This window comes from Miniopterus natalensis, chromosome 18 (genome assembly GCF_054644295.1).
Source record: "Miniopterus natalensis isolate mMinNat1 chromosome 18, mMinNat1.hap1, whole genome shotgun sequence".
NCBI classification, from domain to species: Eukaryota; Metazoa; Chordata; class Mammalia; order Chiroptera; family Miniopteridae; genus Miniopterus; species Miniopterus natalensis.
Window position 1 is genome coordinate 6987919 of NC_142098.1, and position 27966 is coordinate 7015884.

The following is a 27966-nucleotide window of genomic DNA, read 5'->3' on the forward strand; positions in this document are numbered from 1 at the left end:
ATAAAGTCTGTCTCCCACAGGCCTGCTGCTTCATTCTGCTCCTACATGCAACCCCTGTGTGGCGCTGTATGGTGCATAGTGTTCTCCTTAACCAGGCTGCGAGTATATATGATTAATAATATGTTGTCCATCTCATCTGTCCAGTATGGGGTGTCATTATGACAAGGGATCCCTTCTTCACCAATGGAGTAAATAGGAGGTAGTCAGGACACCCATTTAGGAACACAAAAGCCTTTCAGTTAACAAGACCCTGTCACTCTGAAGTGTGCTAGTGACTGGTGTGGCCCTTGAGGGTCTATATCCCACCCTACTTCTTGCAAGGGGCTTTCCAACACTTTCCTTTTTGACCAAATGCAGTTTTCTACATGAGAGTCTAGGTAAACACAATTTTCTCCATCTCCTGACATTTTCAGCGATGCTTTATCTGCTCTTATTGATTGGCACTCTGGGAAGCTTCCCTTAATTGGCTCTGTGTGTGTGTGTGTGTGTATGTGTGCGCCTTAAGAGAAAAGAAGCTGGATATCAAGAAAAGCCCACATCAGCAGCCAGGCTGTCATAATCCACCGACTAATACACCGAGGATAAAAGATGCAGCCTGTCTCACAGAGCAGGAAACTCTAAACCACGGATATAAAGTTGGTATCACATAAGAGCTGCTTTTTAATGGGGCTGAATTTTATACTTCTCTCTCAAAAAACAACCACACTGCTTTGTTTTCTTTTTCTGATTTTAACTAAATTATCTATTTTCAAATTGCCTTCTTCTCTACAGATAATCTCAAGTAAAAAATGGTCTGGCCGGGCGTGGCTCAGCGGTTAAGCGTCGACCTAGGATCCAGGCGATCAGGGTTCAATTCCCGGTCAGGGCACATGCCCTGGTTGCAGACTGCAGCCGATCAATGACTCTCTCATCATTGATGTTTCTATCTCTCTCTCTTCCTCTCCTTTCCTCTCTCTGAAATCAATAAAGATATATTTTTTAAAAAAAATGGCTATGTTTCGCCCAGCTGGTGTGGCTCAGCGGTTGAGCATCCACCTATGATGCAGGAAATCTCGGTTTGATTCCCGGTCAGGGCACATGCCTGGGTTTCAGGTTTGATCCCCAGTCGAGGGCATGCAGGAGGCAACCGATCAATGACTCTCTCATCATTGATGTTTCTATCTCTCCCTTCCTCTCTCTGAAATCAGTAAAGACTTTTTTTTTAAAAAAGTTATATTTCAAAGGTTGCTGCATAAGTTAATTTAGAGGTGACTTTAGAAAGTATTCACCCCATAAGGCAGTGTTAGAAATGGTAGGTGAGTTCACACATTAGGCATGAGAGACCTCTTTAACCAAATTATTTCACTGAATATAGATTATCTACCATGAACCATAGTAGAAAATAATATTTTTTTGAACATTTGATGTCAAACATAACATTAAAACAATGTGTCAACCCAAAAACATTGTGTTTTCTATCTAGGCCTCAGTTTTCCCATCTGAAAAAATGTGGATTAAGCAATATCATAGGTCCTTTTCACCTTGACTAGATTAATACAAAATATATTTTGTAAGATTCTAACTTCAAACTCAAGAAGACATAATGAGTATGTTTATTTTCTTTTCCCCCAAATATTTCATAAAATGACAGTAAAACAATCAACTAACAAAATATAACATAGATAATAGAAGAGACCATCAGTAGCTGAGAGATTCTAACATAGAATACATGAGAGAAAGAGACACACACACAAAAAAAAATTTCAATCAAGTATATTTAGCATCATACAAATAAGGATTTGAAAAGAGAAAACAGAAATAATAGGGAGCTAAATGGAGGAAAATCATAAAAATTATGCAGAGCTAAAAGGAAAGATGAGTCTTCAACACAAACCCACATAGCTTAAAAAGACTCACACTCACAAATATCATTTAGATCAATAGAAATAAACAATAAAAGGTCCTAAAAGTTTACACATATAGGAAAAAATACTAGATCACCTACAAAGAACCCAAATTTGATGGTATCAAACATTTTGTTGCTGACTATGGATACAAGAAGACAATGAAGCAATATTTTCAAAGTTGGGAGATAAATTATTTTTTTAACCAAGAATTTTATATCTAGCCAAACTATCATCTCAATATAATAGGCAAAATAATATTTTCAAATACTGAGGGGATGTTCAAAAAATATATTACAAATGCATCTATTCTAAGTAAGGAGTTCCATGGAGATGAATCCCAGGGTGTCTGCTATGCAGAAGGCCTAGAAAGTATTAAGTTCAAACCAAGTCATCAGGCTCCAAGAAGGAAGTCAGTAAGAAAAAGAGTGGAATTGATTCCATATAATGGAAAGAGTAGGAAACTAAGACAAATTATGATACAGTGAAGAGTTAAACATACATTACACCTATTGCTTAATTTGTTCAAGCTAAAAGGAACCTAAGACATTGCTTACCCTATATTTTTCAAGTATGGAGTGACACACTATTCTAATGTTTTGTTTCAACTATTCTAAAACATCATTTTCTAGTGTAGTTAATGGCAAACATTCTTTTCCAGCCATGGAATAATTTGATTAAAGAGGTCTCTCAGGTCTAAGGTGCAGACTTGAACCTGATGTCTAACATGGAATTGCAGGGAAAATGCTTCCATAGGCCCCCACTCAAAATAAAAGTAACTCAAAACCCAAACAGCAAAGAAACAAACAACAGTAGCCGCAGAAACAAGAAAAACAACAAAACTAAATCAAATCAGAAAGCGGGTACGTGAGATCTCAAAGGTGGCATCATTGGTGGCAATAATAATAGCAACAAAAATCCTTTGATGCGAAGACTGTTCCCCCTTGAGTGGCAAAGGACAAGGAAATATATCTCAAACATCTTTCCTCATTCTGCAGAATGAAGTATTTACACAGTAATACCGTTGAATGTAATGTCTCGAGCTTGAGAATCAAGTCATAGCCAAATCTTGAAGGACAACTGTTGATTAACAAAATGTCCTAAGAGATTTGAGAGAGATTGTGTAAAGCTGCTGAACAAGAAACAGAAACTTAAGTATACTATTTAACATTTCAGTGGAACTAAGAAGAGTGATGTCACTTTCAAACATTGGGTAAAAGAAGGAGAGGCCACCCCGCCGGCGTGGCTCAGTGGTTGAGCATCAGCCTAGGATCCAGGAGATCGAGGCTCGATTCCCGGTCGGGGCACATGCCTGGGTTACAGGTTCGATCCCCAACAGGGGGCGTGCAGGAGGCAGCCCACCAATGACTCTCTCATCACTGATGTTTCTCTCTCTCTCTCCCCCTCCCTCTCCCTCCATCTGAAATCAATTAAAATATATATATATATATATATACATATATATATACATATATATATTTTTTTAAAGAATAAAAGATCTACACATGTGCTAAAGTTGCATTTCAATGGCAAAGACTAAGTCAATGGACAATATTCAGAGTTGATTCACCGAGAAAAAGTGGTGACAGCATAGTCTCCAATAGCAGAGGTAAAAACAGAACTAAAAATAGAAGCGTTGGAAGTTCTGTCTTTGAGGAGCGTAACGGGGGTGGGATGGCCATGGGGCAGAGGACTACTCCCTTTTCTCAGAAGCCTTCGTCGCTACCATGAGCTGGTGGTAGTGATATTGCTATTACTCCAGGCGTGTGCATATGTATATCCATGCACCCTACACCCATGCACCCTACACCCATGCACCCCCATACCCATGCACCCTACACCCATGCACCCTATACCCTGCACCCTACACCCATGCACCCTATACCCTGCACCCTACACCCATGCACCCTACACCCATGCACCCCCTATACCCATGCACCCTACACCCTGCACCCTACACTCTGCACCCTATACCCTGCACCCTATACCCATGCACCCTACACCCAGGCACCCTACACCCAGGCACCCCCTATACTCATGCACCCTATACCCTGCACCCTACACCCAGGCACCCTACACCCATGCACCCTATACCCGTGCACCCTACACCCAGGCACCCTATACCCTGCACCATACACCCATGCACCCTATACCCTGCACCCTACACCCATGCACCCTACACCCATGCACCCCCTATACCCATGCACCCTACACCCTGCACCCTACACTCTGCACCCTATACCCTGCACCCTATACCCATGCACCCTACACCCAGGCACCCTACACCCAGGCACCCCCTATACTCATGCACCCTATACCCTGCACCCTACACCCAGGCACCCTACACCCATGCACCCTATACCCGTGCACCCTACACCCAGGCACCCTACACCCATGCACCCTATACCCATGCACCCTACACCCAGGCACCCTACACCCAGGCACCCCCTATACTCATGCACCCTATACCCATGCACCCTATACCCATGCACCCTATACCCTGCACCCTATACCCATGCACCCTATACCCTGCACCCTATACCCATGCACCCCCTATACCCATGCACCCTACACCCATGCACCCTATACCCTGCACTCTACACCCAGGCACCCTACACCCATGCACCCTACACCCATGCACCCCCTATACCCATGCACCCTACACCCATGCACCCTACACCCATGCACCCCCATACCCATGCACCCTACACCCATGCACCCTATACCCTGCACCCTACACCCATGCACCCCCATACCCATGCACCCTACACCCATGCACCCTATACCCTGCACCCTACACCCATGCACCCTATACCCTGCACCCTACACCCATGCACCCTACACCCATGCACCCCCTATACCCATGCACCCTACACCCATGCACCCTACACCCATGCACCCTACACCCATGCACCCCCTATACCCATGCACCCTACACCCATGCACCCCCTATACCCATGCACCCTACACCCATGCACCCTACACCCATGCACCCCCATACCCATGCACCCTACACCCATGCACCCTATACCCTGCACCCTACACCCATGCACCCCCATACCCATGCACCCTACACCCATGCACCCTATACCCTGCACCCTACACCCATGCACCCTATACCCTGCACCCTACACCCATGCACCCTACACCCATGCACCCCCTATACCCATGCACCCTACACCCATGCACCCTACACCCATGCACCCTACACCCATGCACCCCCTATACCCATGCACCCTACACCCATGCACCCTACACCCATGCACCCTACACCCATGCACCCCCTATACCCATGCACACTACACCCATGCACCCCCTATACCCATGCACCCTACACCCATGCACCCTACACCCATGCACCCTACACCCATGCACCCCCTATACCCATGCACCCTATACCCTGCACCCTACACCCATGCACCCTACACCCATGCACCCTGTACCCGTGCACCCTCACATAGCCCGTATATATTCACATACATACATATATATCATCTCTAATGCTAAGCACAGAATTTTTGTGAAAATTACGTGGGAGTTTCTTTGTTACTAATTTCTCTTCCCAGTAAAGCTTTCCTCTTCTGTGGACAGATGCGCCACTGGAACTGTAAGATTTCACGTGATCTGCCCCCTTCGTGTTGCCTAAATCTCGTCCCCCTCTCTCTCCCTTTCTTGAGCCTTACAGACCTTCTCCCTGGCTCAGGAAACCCCCCAACTCACCTGCCTCAGGCCTTTCCCTTGGCTCTTCCGTCTCTCCACGTCGCTCGGGTCTCTGCTCAATGTCACCGCCTCAGGCGGCCCTTTCCAATGCCCCTAAGCAGCACTCTTTGCTACTTTTTAGGAAATACTTCTCTGCATGAAACGCATCCCACTCGCATGAACGAGCACGCCCATAACGAACATATCCATTTAAAACAACAGTCAGTCAAAATGAAGTGAATGTATTGCATCCCAAAGCCGACCGGTGGATAAAATATCACTGCAGCTTGGCAGCCCTGCAGGGCCCTCACCAGCCTCCTGCCTCTTCCCGCCTCGGGTTTAGCAATCCTGCCGACCTTCATTTTAACAACGCCCATGGTTTGTGCTACAGCATTTTCCCTTTTCACAGCCGTGGGTATTCTTGAACGCTCCATTGTTTAGCTTGCCTGACTCTGAACTCTGCATAAATGTGTAATATAGGAGCACTTTATAGTTGCTTTCCCATTGCACACGACACCTTGCAGCCGTCCACACGGACTGGGCAGCCGAGCTTCACCCGCCTTCACTCCACGGGTCACTCTATCACAAGGCGGCCCCACACTCTCTTCCCCCTGCTGCCGGTGAGCATGCGGATTTTTCCAGATCTTTGTTATTATGAGCAATCATCTAAGGAATAGTTTTGCACAGGGTCTGGTCATGGCAAGAGTCTCCCGAGGATTGAAAGGGGCGCATCGCAGGCCGTGGGCACGGTTAACTTCGGTGAAGAATCCCAAACTGTCTTCTAAAGTGGTCGCACCAATCACCCTCCCACAGGAAGAGCGACGATCCACCGAAGAGGGTGGTTGACCAAGGGTAGGCCCCCGAAAGCAGCGGGGGGATGGAAATGGAGTGAGAAAAAATATGTACGTGTGCATGTGATACAAAAAAGAAAAGAAGAAGAAGCGGTGAGGTTGGAATTGTTTGGGCTCTGAAGGCAGAGGAAAGGTGCCAGGAGAGGGCGAGCAGGATGCCCCCGGGGGGCAGGGCGGCGGGAGGGCAGATGGAAGCAACGCGAAGGGCAGTTCCCTGCCCCAGTCGCCAGGTGGCAGAATTGACCCAGGACAGTGCAGTTGCTGCCCTGCCTCCAGGTGTGAGGGGCAGCAGGGGCCGTTTCACATGATTTATGAACGTAGGGAGCAGCCAGAAATTAGCACATTGCTGCCTTTGTGGGGTTTATAATTGGAGACGCTTCATATAAACCGTGTCTGCAGAATCCCTGTTAGGGTGACCTACACGCTGAAATATTTTTGGTCAGGAAAGCTACGGGTATAGGGGGCTTTTATTTGAATTCTCTTTAGTTTAGTCCCCAAATTAAATTAAATTAAATTAAAACTGAGTTCATCCATTTAAAGATTTAACTGAGATGAATATATGTGTCTAGTGTAAAATAGGTCCTTACTCTTTTCTTACCGTGAGACCTCCTCTCACAGACGCCGAGCACATTCCTATTGGAACCCAGATTGAAAATGGGAGTTGGAACTTCTGCGTCTGAGTTACTTTTGACCGAATTTGATGAAGAACTGATCAGTTTTTGCTTAAGCCACGATTAAATAAATCAGTTGCCCACAGGCTTCCCGAGCAACAGGTAGGCGGTTAAGGTTCCGAAAGTTGAGGCCAGCGGCGCGGCGTGGCCGGCGGGGTGAACGGAGGCCCCGGGCCCGGGTAACACCTGATGGCACCCCAGGGCCCTCGGGGCCCGCGGAGCTCCGGCCCGTCGGCGGCCCAGCCTGTTCACTCCTGATGAAGCCGCTTCCTCTCTCGAACGCAGGGAAAACAAACGCTGTGTCAATATTTTTTGGAGAAAAAGAAAGAAGTGAAATGAGCTTTGGATGTTAAGCGCTTCTTCCTGAGCAACTTAGCACGCAGACAGGTCAGAGGAGCGAGCATCGAGGACGGGGGGACAGCGGCAGGCACCCCGAGAGGCGACACCTCGGGCGTGCAGGCGGCCGCCTTGGGGAGCTGCGGGGCCGCCGGTCAGAAGCGTGTTTCTCAGGGGAGAGTGAAGCAGGATGTGACTTCTCGGGATCGGGCGGGAAAGGCTCGGAGGACCTGGAGGAATTTCGACTCAGTCTGAGAATGCAGCAGCTTTGAGTTGGCCGGGAGATGGCCTCCAGGTCCCCACAGGACCCTTTTCTCACTTCGCGATCACACCTGACTCCCGTTTACAGAGGCCCGAGGTGGACACCCGAATGCGTTTCCCGCTCCCCGACACCCACCCTTCCCCTCGGCTGCCGAGGCTCGGGCAGTGTTGGCGCAGTCTCAGAATCCCCCTTCCTCCCCTTTCCTGGCGTGCCCGCGACAGAGCCGCAGGTGACCTCAGAGCCAGCCTACACCTTGTTCGCCCAAATCACGGATCTCAACAGAGATTTATCAACAGAAGAAATTCTGTATGACTTGAAGTGCTTTGCTAATTTATACACAGTCCACCGCTGATCCCCGGGGGCTTGAAAAGTACAGTAATTACCCAGAAATTCGTTGCTTGGAGTGTTTTATTGCAGTTACAAAATGAAATGTGTACATAAAAATTAGGAGACCTGTTAGATGCAATGTATTAACCAGGTATTATGGGCATCCTGCCGGTGGCCGTGACGTCACCCAGAGCCAACCAGAAGCCTCCTAGCGACGTGCTTCTAACCACAATTCATAACCAGGTCGTGTTTCAGGGCCTGCTCATTTCACAGAAGCTGTTCATAAAACAAAATAAAGGCCTATAATGTACAAGGAGCTTATCGGAGCTGATTGTTTACATTTCACCCCTCTCTCTGGAGCTTATCTTTCTTCTCCAGAACAGGAAATTCTCTCTGAATGAAAAGATATTCCTAAAAATAGAAAATCTTTTGAAATTATACCCTAGGATAACGCTAAAATCTGGGAATTCGAGGAACTAGTGGGAGAGACCATTTCCCAGAGAAAACTGTAACAATACTGAAGAATACTAATATGCATTATTACTATTACTATATGCATTGTTATTAGATTATTATAATACACTTTATAAGGATTACTCCCTAGGCATATTCTACAAAATGAAATAGTACAATATATGAATTATTTGCTTTCTGACCACAAAATAAGTGATTTAAGTTATGGATCAATGATAAATGTGGCCCAGAAGGACAGGAAAAAATATCATGTTTCATGAAATAGAAATAGTCTGAGTTGTATGCAAAAAATAAATAGTTACTTTACTGACAATGTAGCCTTCCATCATTCATTCATAACGTAGTCACCCCACTAAGATCCGTCAGGATCTAAATAATGCCTTTTCCTTATATTTAGAGCTTTTCTTTCAAAAAAGGGCTTCTTATTTGTTCTGATTTTTAAAAAAACGTTTTATTGGCGTAAATACACCTACTTAAAGGCATACATATTGCAAGTGTATTATGTCTAAATATCTTAAAAGGCTTCAATTTTTCTTTTCTTCCCTAAATTCAAACATCTACATTTGATGTTAGTTGTTTGAAATAACACAAGTCTTAGTTCAATTATGTTTTAACAAACCCCAAATAGCACTTTAGTTCCAAAAGGTTCTGGCGCTCTCAAACATGAATTTCGCACCATTTCCCCACTGGCCCTGGCATTGGAATAGGCCTCGGGCAGAGACAGCTGGTGCCTAACATGCATCCTTGTCCTTGTTAACAGAAGCTCGATGTTTAGCTCACCCCAAGCGCAACTTTCCGAGCCTGATGCGTAGCTCAGCCTGGCCCTGTGATCACGTTCTGGCCAAGGAGATGTGAGTGGGAGTGTGGTAGAAACTTTCAGAAAGGTTCCTTATAAGCAGCTTCCATCTCCAAAGCTGTGTGAAGCCACCCACCCGCCCTGGGTACTCTACAGAGATTGCTTTGTATTAGAGAGAAATAAACTTTTAAAGTTTATTTCTTACAGTTCTACCAGTTTATGAAGCTGTTGTTATTTGGGGGTGTTCGTCACATATAGTCACAGTTGATTTATATGTTTCCTGGGGTCTTTTCAAGAAGTCATCATCTCTGGGATAGATGAGAATTATATAGCTTTTTATAGGTCACATGCTACTTGTGATGAAAGATTTATTTTCCATATATTATCTCACTTCTCCCTCCTAATAATGCCCTGAAGGAGGTGTGACTGTCCCCATTTCACAGAAGGGGAAACGGTCAGGATCAGAGAGGAAAACCACGCAGGGCGTATGTGCCGTGAGGAGGGTTCACCCCAAGGGGAGCCTGTGCTCTCCACGCGTACTCTGCCTGTGTGCCCTTGGCCCACATTTCATCTTAAAAAGGCCTGAGGTCCCCCTGGGCCCTGAAACTCTGCAGAGGAACAGCTGTCAGGAACAGACAGTCCTTGAGCACGTTCGGTGTTGTGTATAAGACTCTGCTGACGACAAGCTGGGCATTAGTGATGCAGGAGAGACGAGCTCTGGCTGCCCAGGTGTGACGGCCTCAGGCAGAGCGACCGGGAGAGGGGTGCCGTGGCCTCCAGATGCCCATCGCAGCCCCTTCTCGCCTCGGAGGGAATCAGGAATTTTCTTGCCCTGCATTCAAACAAACTTCTTTTCTGCGAGTCTTCTATTCACTGGGTCTAATAACATCCGCTCAATGGAGATAAAGGTAAATGCTTTGTTTTGCCCTATGCAGTCGGGGGAAATAAAGGGTTCTGTGCTCTAACTCTATATAATATCTGAGTTTTCTACAGGAAAACGGCGGACAGCCAGGGTCGCGTTTAGAAGTATGTGTAAATGTCGCCGTTCAAGTTAGTGGGGCTGTGGAGTCTTTGGCCGGCAGAATATTTTAGGCAAAATGAAATCTCTCTGTTGACCCGTCGGTAGCAAACCCAACTGTGTTTCAAGGGTCTCTGTTGGCTTACACGGCTCCGTGCTTCATGTTAACGGGTCTCTGCTGACCTAGATCCCTCCAGCTTGCGAGGGTTCCCTTTTCTACAAGCACCCGACAGTCCGTGGAAACCCCAGAGATGCTGTGGTAGGAAAAGACCTAATCCCCGGTGTCTGGCACTGTGCTGACGGGGGGCAGGCGAATGCTGACTGACTAATAAACTGAGGAAAGGAGAGAAACCGAGTGGTAAGCGCACGTGAGAGGCAGATGGCCCGGCTCTGCTTCCTGACTCCTAGCGCATGCGGGATGTGTGACCTCCCTGAACCTCGGTGAACCTCATCTGTAAAACTGCGAGGATCCCCAGCTGCCCAGCAGAGCGGGGGAGAGGATTCGGTGACGCGTATAAAAGGGGGCTGCCTCCCATTTTATTGGTTGTTACTCCGGGGCAACCTGCCAAAAAGGGGCACCGTGGAACCAGCCAGTCCCTCTTGGAAACAGAATTCTGATTTTCTTTTTAAGTCGTTTGCTGGAAATGCTTGACCTACCCCATTTCCTCCTTTCCCTTCTCCATTTTCTCTAAGACACAATGGAGAAAGAATTCTGTATAAATCTTGGGACAAAAAGAAAAATGACTCCTCCCCTGACAGCATGGGTCAGCTGGCCAGGTTCCTGGAGGGACAGCGCAGCGGCCGGAAGCCACCGGCCCCGCTGGGCGAGGGCCGAGCCCAGCTTTGCCCTTCGCCCAAGTGCAACCTGGTTTCTCTTTCCACCTGGCGTCCCCTCTCTGGCACCGTGAGCAAGGGCCGATTTATTCACCTCTGTGTCTCTCACACCTCGATCAGCCCTTAGAACCCAGTGGCTGCTCAATAAACACTTGCTGAAGAAATGAGTGGAAAAAACGACTGAAGGAAACCATGCGCTTTGTCCAGGGGCTCACATCACCCCTTTCGATTCTGCCCTTTCCCGTAATCAGCGGGCACGTGTTGCGAGAATGGAGATGCTCCCGCTAAAGTAACAGCAGCGTCTCACCTTCCAGCTCCCGAGCTGGTTATCGTGACCCCTTCCTCGTGAAGGGGAGGGAGAGCCCCAGGCAGCAGGCAGAAAGGGAAACGGGCGCCTCGGGCCGCCGGCCCGGCCTGCTGGGCAAGGACTGGGCGGCGGGCAGGCGGCTCCGAGCTGGGCACGGGCCTCGCTGGGCAAGGACAGGAGCTATTGGCGTGTAAGGGTGATGCGGTCGCCGCTCGGACTCCTCGTCACATGCAGAAGGAATCCGCGTTTACCTGTCGGACCCCAGTTCTCTGGTGCACGCTCAGCCGCCCTCTTAATAAAAACCGCTGTCCCTGTTGGTGGCGGAGGTGACGCTCCGCCTGGCTCGGTGTTCAGAGGCAGGACGGAGGGACACGCAAGCACAGCCCTCCAGTTCCCTTCCAGTCGCACTGGGATCCTCTTCGGGCTGCTCCGTTTGGGGTGTCACAGGAGAAAATGTCCTTAGGAACAGGGTTTTTAGAGAAGCAGCCCGGGGCCCCCGGGCCGGCCCGTCTTCTCCGCCGTCTCTCCAGCTTCCCAACGGTCTCGACTCCAGTGCGTCCCCCAGCCCAGACCACCGTGGCACGGGCTGCCATTAATATGTCATTTCCCTTTCCTGTTATCACAATATAAAGGACCTTCGCGGCGACCTCTCTATCAAAACATCCTTTGTTTGGAATGAAAAGCTATTCACTGTTAGAGCCTTATCTATAGGGTTGAGCCATAGGATCAAATCCAAAGAGCAGAATTCGTTTACTTTGTATTAAATGAGCTCAGTTAAGAAGTCTCGATCTTGGCAGAAAGGTGCATTAATCACAAGGAAAGAACAGATCTCGCTTTTCACAGCTTCTGGTTTACTTTCAATACAGTTGCACAGGGAGGCTTTTGTTCCTGAAAAGTAGCACTGTATTTAAATACAGTAAATATAACAAAATTGCCTTCTTAAAATTACACAAGAGTTCCTCCAGCTCAGGATGCCCATAATGACCTCAGTGTTGCACGACCAACTTTACAGCTTCAAAAAGGCTCTAAATTAGTTTGGACAGATGGGTTTTATCCCGAGGAAATCAATGAGTTTTTGTGAGTCTGACTTAATTTTTATGCAGCTAGCACTTTGAGATGAAATTAAAATATGTATGAAAAACATATTAAAGTTTCCCCTGGGTCTACAGTTGTTTGTACATTTACAAGGTGTTAAAGAGATGATTTAAAAACTAACTCTGTGCGGGATCAACGCAAGCAGCCCATGATTTATGGTCTTTCATGACATTTTTGACACTTTAGGCCTAATGTCTTGTGCGTGTTGAACTGCTAATTATCTTTTAATTCATAAGGGCTTCGTGGTATTTTATAAGTGTAATATAATATATAGGGCTGGATCACATAGGAAAGCTCAGAAAACAACACGCTTTACACGTGTGACTGGGAGGGCAACACGTGTAGGTAAATTTGGGCCGAACCTGCTGAGAAGGCTTCTTCATGATGCTATGAAACGGGACCATTGCTTTCACCTGCCCAGCTCAAGAAACATCACAGACTTCACTCTTTTAAGGTACATGCAGGGTTAAGTTTTTAATAAATTAGAAATTATATTTCTAATAGAAACCAAGTAGTTAACTAGTGCTGGGAATAGAGGTGGCACCCAATAAATAGCGATCGAGTGAATACATAATTGAACAGTAACCGAGCCAGAAGCGTATCTGATTCTAGATTTTCTCTTTCCTATCAAATCAGATTATTCAACAAGATTTCTTTTGTGATACAATAATATTCCCCAAGCATCCCTGCAAGCACCAGAGCTCCGCACCCTGGGGAACCTGAGGGCATGGTCCAGCCAACAGGGGGCTCGCAGCCCCGCGGCATGGAAGGCCAGGCCTCTGTGACGCTGCCTTAGAAAGGGGGATCGGCGAAAGCGAGGTGACAGCAACTGAGACTTGAAGCCAGGGAGACAGTGTGGGTGGTATTATTTTTATTCCCATTTTACAGAGAAGAAAATTGAGGCACAGTAACATAACGTAGCTCCTCTCAAACTACACAGCTAGATGGCAACAGCACTGCGTTTCAGCTTTTGAGAGCTGGCTAGAGAGAAAATAATTGGGGGGGGGGGTTATAACTAGGAAGGCCATGAGCACGAAATGCTTCAGGGTCCCCCCTGCCTCGTGTAGGAAGATGAGTCCCTAAAATTATTGCCTGCTCCTGGCCCCGCCTCTGCCATGACCGGGGCCCACCCGTGTGCTGGGGAGTGCGCCAAGCCGGCCTAAGGGACCCTCTGACCGCCTCCCGGGGGGGGGCCCTGAGAGCCCGGGCACCATGAGGAGGCGAAGGGGCCCTTCCTTCCGAGCACCCCTCGGGCTCCTCACCCCCCTTCTCGCCTTGCACCAGCTTTCAGAAGTCAGGGTTGACGTCAAGCCCATGTTGCAGATGGGACACTGCGTCACAGGCCGAGTGGCAGCTGCTGGTTACGGAGCTGGTAAGAAGGAGGCCGAGCCCGGCCAGGCCTAGCTCAGCAGTTGAGCGTCGACCTAGGATCCAGGCAATCAGGGTTCGATTCCCGGTCAGGGCACATGCCTGGGTTGCGGGCTCGATCAATGACTCTCTCATCATTGATGTTTTTTTCTCTCTCTCTCTCTCCCTCACCTTTCCTCTCTCTGAAATCAATAAAGATATATTTTTTAAAAAAGAAGAAAAAAAAAAGAAGGAGGCCGAGGCGGGCAGGCTGACAGCGAGCCCAGACCCTCACCACCTCGCTGCAGGGCCTCGGACGGATGCGCCGCAGAGCGCAGCAGTGAAGCCGGCGTGGGGCCCAAGAACAGCCACGAAGGGGAGCGCTGGGCAGTGGTCTCGGGGGCCTAGAGGGAAGGATGACATCGCGTAGGCACCGCACGGGGTGGATGGTGCCCAGTGTCATGAGACAGGAGCCCATCGAGTCCTGCTCATGCCCACAGAGGAGCCGTGCGTGTGTGTGACTCCGGGTCACAGTCGAGGTGAGCTGAGCCCATCCACACCCGGGGAGGGGGGGAACCAACACTCCTCCAGCCTTTCTCTGCACCAGGGAGGGGGGAGGAACCAACACTCCTCCAGCCTTTCTCTGCACCAGGCCCCCACGAGCAGCCTCGTGATTCGACCAGCGTGTCCTCGGCTTCGAACGGCTATGGGAAGTGGGCACTGGGCTGATTTCAGTGCCCCCTTTCAACACACCAGCAAACAGGCATCGACACATTAATCACCCCAAGGAGTCAAAGGCAGGTCCCCTAACAGCAGACTCTCTGAAGGGTCCCCTCGACCTTGCTGGGAGTGACCGTGATGAGCACAGCGTGGAAAATCCCCAGTGCTCCCCCCATTACAGCCGAACCCCGGTGACAAGGTCCCGCAGCCAGCCTCACACCCAGGGAATCTTATTTTCACCCGCGCACCGAGAGGGATGGAAATGAACAGCATACCTGCATTTATATTTGGTTACTTTCTAGTTAAAGCAAGTCATTAAACTGTTGACTCACATTTATGGGGCCAGGATTTGAATTTTTATGTATTCCAGTTGCACAGAGAGCATTTTCCGAACTCTGTGAGCTTTGTGGCAAGGAGACCTGCGACTGCCCACGACTGCGGAGTGAAAAGAGGTCAGGCCCATTCGTTTGTGTCACACCAGGACAAACTTCTGTCTGGTCTTACGCGGCCAGCACAAATCCAGGAGGCCACAGGCGGGCAAAGCAGGCTGGCACGCTCCACAGGCGCGTGTTGGTTGTAAAAAGCTGTCATCGAGGCGAAATGAACTGCCCCCAAACCACGGAAGCAGTAACACCCTTGGTAGCTATTGCTCATCGAGGCTCTTTGTATATCAGGCACTGTGCTAGGCACGTCCCACATGCAGTCTCCGCCGTTTTCTTCAATGAGCCTCTTTCCTTTACCAGGGACATTTTGCATCCCACCCGTATTTCCCGAGGCCCCACTCTGCAGGTCCCACTCCCCTCAGGAAGCTGCCCGGACCTCAGGCTACAGCAGAGCCTTCCACCCTCTTCTTCCCTAACTGCTCAGGGGTCCCCTACTGCAGTGCTTCCCTCTCCTGAGACTCCATTCACTAAACCGTGACTGCAGGCCCACCTGTCTTTAGTGCCCACTGGGCCAGCTCTCATGTAAATTCATACCCAAGCCTGGGCTTCTCCAGAACCCCCAAACCCAGGTTGGTATGTGCTCAGCCTCTCATTTCCTTCAGTGCGTTTCAGCCAGAGGGTGCTCTGTGGTTTAATTTCCTCTTTTTTTAAAAAAAAAACAGGTACTATAACAAAATAGCAAGAGCCAGGGCTGGACCCTAGAATAGCACACAATCGCCAGCCCCATCCTTGGAAGGCTAGCCACAGACATGGAGAGATTATTAACACAATAAACCATAATTCTGCAAATTTGTGCTCAGGGACCTCTTTATGGCCTGGTTGGGGACTATTTAATCTATGGCTTGACTCCTTGGTTACTGGATTACTTGGTTACTAAGTAACCAGGTAATTGACACATGAACCACAAGGATTTACAAAAGATGCTGTATCCAATATTAATTTTTATGAACTTAGTAAAAACTCTAGTTACATATTTACAGTTTTTAATGACATTTATGGCATTTTAATATCCACATTCCATATCATAACCAATTTCCTAACAGGTTTAGGTTTTCTCGTAATACTGGCTCTGAGAAAGCTTTCTTGAATTTTTGCCTTTATTGATAATTTTTTTTAAAACTCCCTGGCACCACATAAATGATACTAAAATTAAAATACCTGAAAATGTTTCCATAAAGCACAGGCACATTCTGGCCTTGTTCTGTGGAACTTTCACCCACGATGGTGAAAAAGGCTCTAAGTGTGCTTTCAAGGCCCGTCCGAGGCTCCTGCTTCACCACTTGCCGTGTGATTTGGCCACATCATGTAACCTCCGAGCCTCGACTTCCCTTCAAGACGCGACGACTCCTGGATTTGCAGGGAGGTGCTGTGCATTAAATGAAATAATATATGAAGAAGTTTTATAACCTGTAAAATGTTATAAAAGGTTTTATTAATAATAATAATGTTATAGAAATGTTCTATTCTTGTTAATGCATTCTTACCTTTATGCCTTTGATTCCATATGTACTATGATTCCAATAACAGCCTTATAACTCTTTTAATGTAAATGCCAATCTCCTAAAATATAATCCTGCCCAAGTACTTTCTTCCAAATCCTCATTGGGAGCCCAATAAGAATGGAGGTGCCCGTCTCAGCGGTGTTGACTTCACTGTGCTCAAACCAGGCCTTGGCAGATGAATTTTTATCACATCGACTAGCATCCTCAGGCAGGCCAGGCCGGCGGGCCCGTCTCCCCTCTCCCAGGGTTGGCACACGGGGGGCGGGCAACCCCTCCAAGACTTCACCTTTCCTGATGCTGGGACAAAACATCTCTGGGACACGGTTCAGAGCTGCAAGTTCTCTGTAGCCAGAGGCATCCCCTCACCACACCATTAGCTTTAAAGAGACACAAGGACCTACTAGCAGGAATCTACAAAACGGATTTTCCACTGGGGTGAGTACCCAGCCTTGCGTAGCCCCCTCCCTGGAAGGAGATGGAACCTGAGCGATGTGGCCCTTTGGGAGCGCCGGCAGGTAGCACCACTTCAGAGGCCTCTTTGCAGCACTGACTGGGCTGTCCTCCAGCTCTCTCTCCGGCAGCCTGCAGGGCAGGGAACATGCCAGAGAGTCTGCAAGGGAAGAGAGCCCTCGCCTCTCGTGCTTTTCCCGTCCAATTATAAAGAACAAATGAGAGCCAACATTTGCACGGTTCATACCTTTTTAAAAAAGGTAATGTTCATTTATTTTATGTCATTCTTTTCTAATAATCGCAAAGGAGGGATATTATGATCTAGATGAGAAAACCAAGGTTCAGAGAGGGTAAGTGGCTGGTCTGAGCTCACCCAGCCAGGCACGAGCAGAGCAGGGCTTGGCGGAGCCACGTTAGCCACGCTTCTTGCCACGCAGGCCTCGGTTAGGCTCGGCGCCCATCCTGGGCACTTCAGTTCCGTTTCACACCTCTCCCCGTAGCCCACCCGAGAGTCCTGATTACCGTGAAGCCCGACATGGGCATGATCACCACGTCGGGTGCTGTTTCCCTCTCCAAATCTCATTAGAAATGTCTTGCTAAACCCTGGCTGCCACTTAAGGTGGGATGAGCCCCGACCATCTTCCCTTCCTCTCTTCTCAGACGACAAAGGAGCTTTAGATGACAAGATAAAGCATTTTTCCCCTAAATGAGGTAATTCCCACCACTGTGAAGGCTCATCGACTCAGCCACGCCGCTGCGAGTTAAATCCTATCAACACTGCGCGTTCACCTGCTATTTTAGAGGTTTGCATAATGCCGGTGTAAGACGTCCTTTCTCGGAGAGCTTGGTGGAGAAAAGGGGTGTGAGGTTAGAAGAGAAAAATAAAGACCTCCTTTGAGATGCGTCTCAGTTGTAATAGTGACAACACTGTCGCACACGAAGTCAGAGCGGTCTGACTTAACCACATCGACTCTGAAGAACTGATTTAAAAAATTACCGGGTGAGCGGTGTGCGGAAACAATGCCCTAAACGGAGCTTTTATGCCGGGCATCTCGTCTGCTGCGGGAGACGTCCTTCCTGCGCCCCTCCTCCGGCGGCTCCGCGCTATTAGTGCCGTCGCAAGAATGGAGGGGTCGTGAGCATGAAAAGCAGAGCGGGAACGGCGCTTTGGGGGGGTAGGCGCCCGCTGCCCAGCGAGGCTGCCTCCCGGAGCTGCCTGGGCTCCCAGCCTCCGGGGACGGGAGCCTGATGGGGGCGGGAGAGGAGGGGGGGCCCCTGGAAGGTCCTCTGAGGTCCAGGCCACAGGCAAGCCCCGGTGAGGGCTTCTCATCCGGCGGCTGACCTTGCTCTCAAGGGACACGGTGGGCCCGCCCGGGCATGCCCACCCAGTGCCCCTCGGGCGGCCTGAATGACAGATGAGCTAAATAATAGGTAACACATGTAGGCGTCTTTACAGTTTACAAAGTGCTTTACATAGTCGTTACCAGGCAGGGCCTCTGCGCAGGCAGCCATCCCCCTCTTGAATTTTGAGGCTCCAACTACATTTAAAAATGTATAAATTCTAAAACAGGTTTTATAATTATAAAATATTTTTACCGTTTACATTCAACAAATTAGGGCCTTTAACATACGCACCCCATCAAGGCAGTTCTTTCCGGCTGTGCTATTGAGAAGCTAATTACAGAATATTAAAAATAATCATTTAGAAGGCTCAATAGGCAATACGGCTCAGCAATGGAGCACACGGTTACGGTTAGAAGCTCACCGGCTTCTTCTTTCCAGTCTGTGGCCACACCGGGGGTGTAAATTTGAGAGTCCACACGGAGGGGAGGCCCACACCGCCCAGTGGTCCCTTGTTCTCACGGTGATGGGCTCGTTCCAGGGTGGCCATCCTCCAGTGGCCCCGGGAGGAACTTCCTGCTCTCTAAACTTCATGGGCCCTACTTCAGGGACATCTTCACGGCCTAACATCTTAAATGCATAGCCCCATGCTGAGACTGGGAGAAGTATGCTCTTCCAAGCAGAGGTATGACATGAACGGCTGAATAAGCAGCCACGAGCCGTGGGAAGAACCAGTGTCTAACATGAGTGCCATTCTCAGAGGGATTCTTGGCTTTTATATAACATCTTATATGATTTGGGCACAGGGTTGTAAGCTGAGAAGTCACAGAGGTGCCTTCAATCTTCATCTTCTGAGAAAACCGCCCTTTGGATTTAATCACACTATTGTTGACTGAGGATCAAACAATCCAAGCAGAGATCCGAGACACCTGTCGCTCTCAAAGGTAGACACAGCTTAGTGAAATGCCTACTTCAGTGGCTGAGATCAGTTATCTTTAAAGAGTTAAGAATCCTGGTGTTCTCTGCAGAGTTCAGGCCATTGGTTATTTTATTAGTAATTATACTTTGGCTCTGAGTCAGAGAACTATTTTCTCAAGCTACCTTGAAGAAAAAAATAAAAAGAAATTTTTATCTCTTTTAACAGAAAGTCAAGAGGTAAAGTCCTCTACATTCATAGCACATCTGGGCCTCCAGCTCTGCTCCTGGGCTATTTTCTTGGCTCTGCCTTCCTTTATGTACCGGCTTCTCGTTGGGAGCTATTCAGCACGGGTCTCTGGCATTCACGCACACCCTGCCAGCGGGGGCACTGACCGCCTTTGCTCTGGATGACATTTACAAGGACGTGGGTACAGTGAACAGCTTTGGAAGGCAGAGATAGTGGCTCCCTCCGGAGCAGAGGGCAGACATGCTCACTGTCCGTTACAAAAGATGTAGGTTTCCCTAAGCTCAGGATTCCTACTGGACGCATACATCACTGGTCCTCTTTGACTTGCCCCATGGGAATTGGCTCATGGGTTAGATGCAAATATGCTGATTCTCATGCTGTTTGCTGAGCCATGAGTAATAAAGGCCCTTTGTCTCTGACCCAAGAGTCTTGTGTCTTCTTTCAACATCCATTAAATGGTGGCAGTCTAATTTTTTAGCTTGCAAATAGGGTAAAATATCAGATCCTTTATAATACATGTGTAACCACTTTTTTTCCAGGTAGATTTTGGCACGGACGTGATATGACTGCCATTAGCACTGGGGCAGCAGGCTTTCTCCCTTAATTATAGAATATTAGCCCTAGCCTTCATTCAGATTGGGTGAGTATAGATCATGGGCTTATACCTGGAACCCAAGAGTCACTTGGAAAAATGCAAGCGCTCATTGCTTAAGCCTGGGTCCTGAACCAATCATTGCCATGGTCGGCTTCTCTTGAGCCGCATGGGGTGCATGGGGCCCGAAGAAAACCTGGATCCCATCAGGAAGGAGAAAGAGGGAATGGATGCTGGCCACCAGGAGCCTCCCGTGGAACAGTGGTGACCAAGCTTCCCATTTGCCCTACCTCTGCACCCCAATTGACCCGCTCTTCAGGAAACCTGTTAGCACACGCTCTCTCCCATCAACATCACATGGAGCTCTGCCAGTCGTGCTTTCCAGCTGCTCATATTTCAAGCCAATAGCCACGCGTTTAGGCATTAAGGGATCTGGTTCAGATCATAAATGTTATACAAATCAACCAGTATGGATTAAACGCTGCCACAGTCTATAACTGCTAAACGAGGGTCATGATTCCAGGCTGGTTAATGGACCCTAATACACTAAATGGTTTTATGAAACTCTAGTTTAAAGGCATTCATCATAAGTGTGAAATTTTATGTGGTCTTGAGGAAAAGCAGCGAGTCACACATCATTTCGCCTTCTGCTCATAGAAGAACGTTGGACTGCAAGGTGAATGCTGGCCTAGGGGGTCATGCTCCGGAGGGCAGGCTGCATTGGTTTTTGATGGTGCCTAGTTATTGCACAGGGGAGATGTACGTTGTGCTGGTGAGTATTGTGGTGCTTTACCCATATTGAGGGTTACTGGCCTTTGAGACCGTGCCTCTTCTCTGATCCTCAAACAATGACTAGAATGTACTTCTGGGAGGTTGTTCACAATCCGGTCCCCACACTGGCCTTTGTAGGAAAAATATGGTTCTACAGGTCCGAGCCCCACCGCCAAGCTTTGCCAGTTAACTCATAAAGGCATTCTTTCCACCGCTAGCCTGGACCACAGCCTGAAGGTGAACCTCAGTGCCCAGAAACATCCCGGCTATGCCATTTCCTCCCTGTGGGACATTGAGAATGTTATTTCACTTCATCGAACTTGTTCTGTCATTGTCTCTGAGTAGATAATTTTACATATATCACAGGTTGCTTTATTAAATAAGACAGTGTATATGGAGAAAAAACCCCCCAAAGTAATGCCTGGCATATAATAAGACCCTACAAATGTTAGCTACTATGTAATTAAATTCAGAAAGTATATTCATAGGCAACATGGTTTTCTAATTAAAGTCAAAAGTCATTACCCTTTCTCTTCTCAATTTAGATGCTTATAAAACACATACTCTTATATTCCTTCAGAGAGATTACCTCTTCAAGTTACTGTGTAGCCCTGAAAAATACCCCATCTGTTTTGGTATCTGGAAAGTCATTTCATAATAATAGCAAATGAATGATATGCATGTACTGTGTGTAATAGGCAGAATTATGGAACCCCAAAGATATCTACTCCCTGATCCCTGCAAACCTGTGAAAATGTTACCTCAATGGCAAAAAGGGCTTTGCAGATGTGACCAAGGGAAGGGCCTTGAATGGGGTGTAGAGCCCACACTATCCAGGTGGGCCCAATTTAATCATCTAGGTCTTTAAAATCAGATTTCCTCTCCCAGACACGACAATGAAAGAATGGCCATGGGGCTGCCTTGTTGCTGCTCAGGAGGAGAAAGATGCTCCGAGCCAAGGCATGTGGGCAGCGCCCGGCGCCTGGGACAGACAAGGAAACCCTTTCTCCCCTCGGCTGACGGAAAGGAGCACAGCTGTGCCAACACCTTAACTTTAGCCCAGGATCAGACTCCTAACCTACAGAATGGTAAGATAATACCCCTGTGTTGTTCTAAACCACTAACCTTGTGGTCAGTTGTGACAACGGCAGACGAAAACGGACACACAATGAAATGGGCACTGTTCTAAATGCTCAACACAACTTATCTCACGCAAACCTCGCAGAAACCCTCCACGGTAAGCACTGGATAAATTAATGTGCAGAGAGATTTGAGAAACTCGTTCAAGCTCTCACAGCTGCCGCCAGAGCTGGGGCTCACCTGAGCGGCCCGGCTCTGGAGAAGAGCCCCTGCCGCTGGAGAAAGTCGGCTTCTTTTCCTGAGTACCTAGTCCCTCCCAAAATGCAGTAGTAAAATAATTCAATAAATAGTTTAAAATGGTAAAGAAACTAAGCTGGGGAGTTCCTGCTGGACTGTTGCTTTCATTTCCCAGGAAAACAACCTGCCGGTTTTGCCTGGAGCTATTGACAGTGTCCGTATTTTCTCGTCCTTTCATAAGAGGCCGGCAGCTCTAGCGGAATCCCTCTCGTTGCTGTTGGCCACCTACCTTAGCGGGACCCTGTCATGGAGAAACTCTCACCTCAGAGAGAGAGCACAGCTATAAACGGTGCCCAAGACTCTCAGCGCAGGTTTCCGGGCATGTCCATCTTAGCACCCCCAGGAACATTTAGCAAAATCTTCTCAAGTTTCTGGGCACCCCTATAAGGGCTGTAAATTTTTACTGTTTTAGTTTAATTTTTCTTTTTATTCTTTGTTCCTGACAACTCTATCACCCCGGAGGGTTCCCAGCCTCCTCCCCAACCAGCCAAAGAAATCCTGCTGCACATCTCGTTTTTACCGAGACGCAATTACCTGCCCTCGTCCATTCAGTTGAAAGTTAACTACTGCTTGTCCTTTGCTTTTGTTTGTTTGTTTTTAATACTGAGTTAAAATTCTTTTTTTTTTTTAAAACTTCATCTTTTAAGCCTTTCACATACTCCCTTTCCCCCAACTGGACAAGCTCTCTAAGTGCAAGGATGGTGGTGTGCGGGGCAAAGCTGAGCAGGATGCTGGGCAAACTGTAAAGAGCAGCCTCGCACTTGCCCGCTCATTGTTCCGCGTGGGAACTGACCATGCAAATTAATCGCCGGGCAGTCTCAGGACACTGGAAGAAACCCCAGAGACAACCTCACCCCGAGCTGCTACTTGAGAGCTGAAGACTTGAGGCCTGGGAGCAGAGGTGGGATCTGCATGGGCCCCCCCTTTCCCACCACGGGGCCCGGCTGCTCTCCCTGGCTGGAGCACCCCCGCGGCCTTCATCATCGCTCCTAAATTCCTGACCCCCCTCCATCGGCGGCTTCCTCCAGGAGCCCGGCCTGCTCAGGAGCTCTGCCCAGTCCCTCAGGCCAGGCCCGGGGGGTGGAATATCCTGAGCGAGCCGAGGGCTCCCAAATGTTTGTTTTGTGAAATGGAGACCACGCTCTACTTCACGGAGACTTCCTCACCCATCAATCACACGCTCTGGCAACGGTGTCATGGAAGGAATGTCATTCGGTCATAGGCAGAGGTGATTAAGCCTCTGAGCTTCTAGGCTTCCTGGGGGGGGGGGCTGTCATGGCAAATGCTCATCTCGTGACTAACTTGGTTTTTGTTTTTCAACCACTTCAGCCTTGAGGCTTCCCGTGAGCGAAGGCACAGCCCACGTGGGCGTCGGGCTGAAGCGAAGACCCGGAAAAGAGGGGCGGAGGGGACATGAAATGGGAATGGGGGAGGGGTGAGAGGTGGGGCAGAAAGTGGAAACTGTGGGGCATTAAACAGCCCAAGGGGGGGAAGGAGCAGAAAAGGGCCAGCAGGAGAGTAAGAAAGAAAAACATAGGAGTGGTGAGGGCCCGGAGAAAGCTGTGGACCAGGAGGGGGTCGGGAAAGGGAGGAGAGAGCCCTGCTCACGCCCCAGGACATGCAAACCCTCCCCACCCAAAGCCACCGTACAAAGCTGTTGCGGTGTGTGTTTCTTTAAATATATCTTTATTGATTTCAGAGAGAGGGAGGGAGAGGGAGAGAGAGAGAAACGTCAATGATGAGAGTCATGGATCGGCTGCCTCCTGCACGGCCCCTGCTGGGGGTCGAGCCCGCAGGCCTGCATGTGCCCCGACAGGGAATCTACCTCGATCTCCTGGATCCTAGGCCGAAGCTCAACCGCTGAGCCACGCCCGGCCGGGCCCACTGTACAAAGTTTAGAGTCCTGGCGGAGTGGGGACCATGTCAGGGACACGAGCTGCCTTCGAACTGGGGATCATTTCCCAGCAGGCCAGCGGACCTGTTAGGCTGCGTCTCCAGGAAAAGGAACTGCTGCGACCATCGACATCGCGACACTTCAAAAAGCATTCCAACAGTAAGAAAATCAAAGAGCAGTTTAAGCAATCACAGGAGTCTCCTTAAAAGATGATAAAGGGGATGGCATTGTGTGACATCCACCCAGCAGATCACCTAACCCCCCCTTCGCCCTGCACCTGGCCAAGTTCCACGGGGCTCAGCAGGTCTCCCGTCTCCTGTCTGCTCCGGTGTCTCCTTCTGTCTGCCTCTCCCTGTCCTCTCCCCACCTCTCCTGGGCTCCGTCTTCTGTCATGTGGATAAATTAGCCCCTGCCCTTCTTATCCAGGTCCAGATGTGCACACGAAAGCACTAGACCTGATGGGCTAATGTCGACACCTCCCCACTGGGAAGCGGGGAAATCGAGAGTAAGTTGAGTGATGTGACAGGACAGCTCAGAGGGTCCACTGTGGGGATTTTTATTCTATGGGACCTGCATTAGGAGAACCCAGTTGCCCTTCCACAAACATTTGCAAAGTTGCCAAGCCCTTTGAGCATTTAGATTTTAGATGCTTACATATATTTTTTTGATCTGCAATTTGGAGGTTTTTTCTAAGTAAACCTTCCCCCCCTGGGAGGTTTCTGCCCCTGGAGCCCTAACTGCAGAAGCTGTAGGCCCCAGGGAAAGGAGACAAGGTGGCTGGCGGGGTGCTGGGGAAGGAGAGAGGAACTTCAGCGGATGGGATAGTGTGGACCACCCGCCCCGCCCCATCCAACATGCTGAGGTCTGGCTTGGGAAATGACCCTCCCAGCAGCCCCGTGTTGACACCCTGACCCCAGATAGGATGCAGAGAGAGCCGGGGTTGCTTCTTGGAACAAGATCTGTGCTGGCTGCTCACACCAACGGTCAATGCGGGCCTCTTAGAAGTCTGGTGAGCAAAAAACCTTCACCCAGGGGTCATTCTCCCCTCCCCCCTTGTCCCCTCCCACCCAGGCATCCTTGCTGTACTCAGTGGGAGAGCGGGAGGGTGGGCACAGGCATGTGCCATCTCTCCCACAGAAGGACGGGTCTTAGCTTTCACTTCCACAAGCACGGGTTTCCCTCGGAGCCTGAGGAAGCAGTATGGCCGGGCACCGTGTCCCTCTGATGCGGGTGTGTTTCAGAGATGGGGACAGCACATATCAGGGTCAGGGGGTGGAGCTTCAGGCTGACTTAGTGCCTGTGCCTTGGGCAGACAACTTAGCTTCTTTGAGCCTCAATTTCCACATCTGAAAAATGGGTTAAAGTCTAATTGGTAGAGCGGTTGTAAATAAGAAAGAGCGCATAAAAACTTTAGCCCGCAGACATAGCGCGATACATGGAGCTATTAGTACGTGCTAATGACTTGTTCACTAAGCAAGCATTGCTGTGCACCGAGTGCGGGCCAGGCAGTGTGACCACCATCACGGGAGACAGGAGCCAGAGCCTCCTTCGCCTAATGCACCGTCAGCGCCGCGGAATTAGGTCTGTAATTTTACTCGTTTTCCGATCCCTCCCCAGCGGCCCCTCCGGGCACAGCCATCTCTTTTTTTCTCGGTCTTTTCTTCCTCCTCCCCCCCCGTTCCGCGTTTCTCCCTGCGCACCCCTCCCTAGCTCTCCTTCCCCCTCATAATGGACATTTTCCTGTTTCCATCGGATCCCTTCCCCAATCTGCAGGCATCCAGCAGAGGCCGAACCTAAAAGCCGACAGGCAGTCAAAGGAGCAGAGTGCACCGTGGGACCTGCTAATCTGGTCAAACCCACACATTGTACAGGTGGGGAAACTGAGGCCAAGAGAGGGGAAGTAGCTTCCTCAAGTTCACCCCACTACTTACTTATCTGCAGATCCCCCCCCAATCCAATTCTAATGACTAGACGTACACAGAAGGTTTGTCTTTGGACCCAGATGAAACCCAGCCTCTCACCCTCCCGCGTCACCACCACCTTTGAGCTTCCTGACTGTACAGGTGTTTACTCAGGAACTCAGAGCAAAATAATATGGAGAGAGGGCTGCAGGTGGGCAGGGGCGTTTACAAAGCCTTTCTAGTCCCCAGGGACCGCCAGAGAGCTGACATCATCTTTCCACGTTACACGTTGAACCTGACTTTTAGCAAAGATGGACCCACTGCTGTTTGCCCATCCAGGCCAGCGCCGGGACCCAGGGCGGTGACTCTCCAGCCCACTGCATTGATGTGCTGGGGCCACAGGGTAAGGCAGGGAGGTGGGGGGCACTTTCAAATCATAGGGGAGCAGGGGAGAAGTGGTGGGGCCTAGAAAGTACCCCCAGAATAGGAAACATTTGCAACCTATGGATGACGTTAATCTAAGCAACGTAACTGCAGCTCCTGTGTCCTTGGCTGACACCATGAGGCAGACGTCCCACGTACGCTATACAAAGAGCTCCCAAAATATTAACAAGAGCGCTGAACGGTGTGTGAGTGAGCGTGTGCACGCGTGACGTATCGCGACAGGGACAAACGCTTCGCGCTGGAGGGGACGTGGTTTGTGCGTCGTGGGGGCCTCTCATCTTGGGCCTGTCCTTTTGAAACCAAGCTAACCCAAAGAGTGTAAGGAAACAGGAACACGCATGCGCTGGCCCACGTATTTTTAAATTTCATCTTACCCGATCCATGGTCCATGATTTGAGAGAAGGATGGAGGGAGAGACGCACAGAGAGAGGAACATCAGTCGGTTGCCTCCCGTGCTTGCCCCGACCGGGGACTGAATCCGCAGCCTTTTGGTGAACGGATCCATGCTCCGATCAACCGGCAGGCCAGGGCGGTTCATGTATTTTTTGAAAGGTGCATACATAAACCATTTGAGCCAGCAATTCCATTTCTAGGAACTTAGCCCTCAGACCTATCTGCAGATACGAGCAAAGACCTCTGAATAAAGATGGTCAGTTCCAGCATCGGGTGCAATAAACAAGAAGCTGAATATGTCCATTTGATGAAAAACTCTTATTGCCTCAAAATGAATGAAGAAGCTCTTTGGTCCGATCTGGGAAGATCTCCAAGAGCTATTATGAAAGGGGGAAAATCAGGAGGCTCCGAAGCGCCTACCTCGGGTGCTGAGAGGGAGTGTCCGGTGGGGCGGACAAAGGGCCTGGAGCGAAGGCCACGGGTGGGCCCTTGGTTGGGTGCCCTGCGCAGTCTGAATGCAGCCCAGACGTGCCCGTAAAGCTCTCACTAAGAGCCCAGCTTTCCAGCGCCAGCACCAGGGCCCGTGTGCCTCAGACGTGCGGGCGTGGACCGGAGCCTTCCACGTCTTCCCACTCCCCCGGCTGAAGAAAGGAAGGCCCTTTCACTGCGTACATTTTTGGAAACCCTCAGAACTCTTGTTAAAATAACGCCAGAAACCTAGGAGGCAAGGCCAAGGCCGGCCCTCGAGTGCGCAGGGTGCGGGGTCAAGGTGCCCGACGTCTCCCGGTTATTTCAGCTGTCCCGCCTGCTCTGCACGCTCCGCTAAGCATGGCGACAATTTGGCTGGAATAATCGCTGCAGATTTAAGAACTCAAAGGGGGAGGTGGGGGTGGGGGAGTGGGGAGGGAGAAAAGGTAAGCTTGGCAAGCTGTTTTCTTCCTACGCTGCAAAAACTCCAATGCCAGGGGGTGGGGGTGGGCCGGAGACCAAACAACACCTTTGTCTCAAATCTCAGGCGCAGCAAGTTAAGGTTTTCAAGTTTGCACCAACTGCTGATGCCTCTGAGCCTTCAC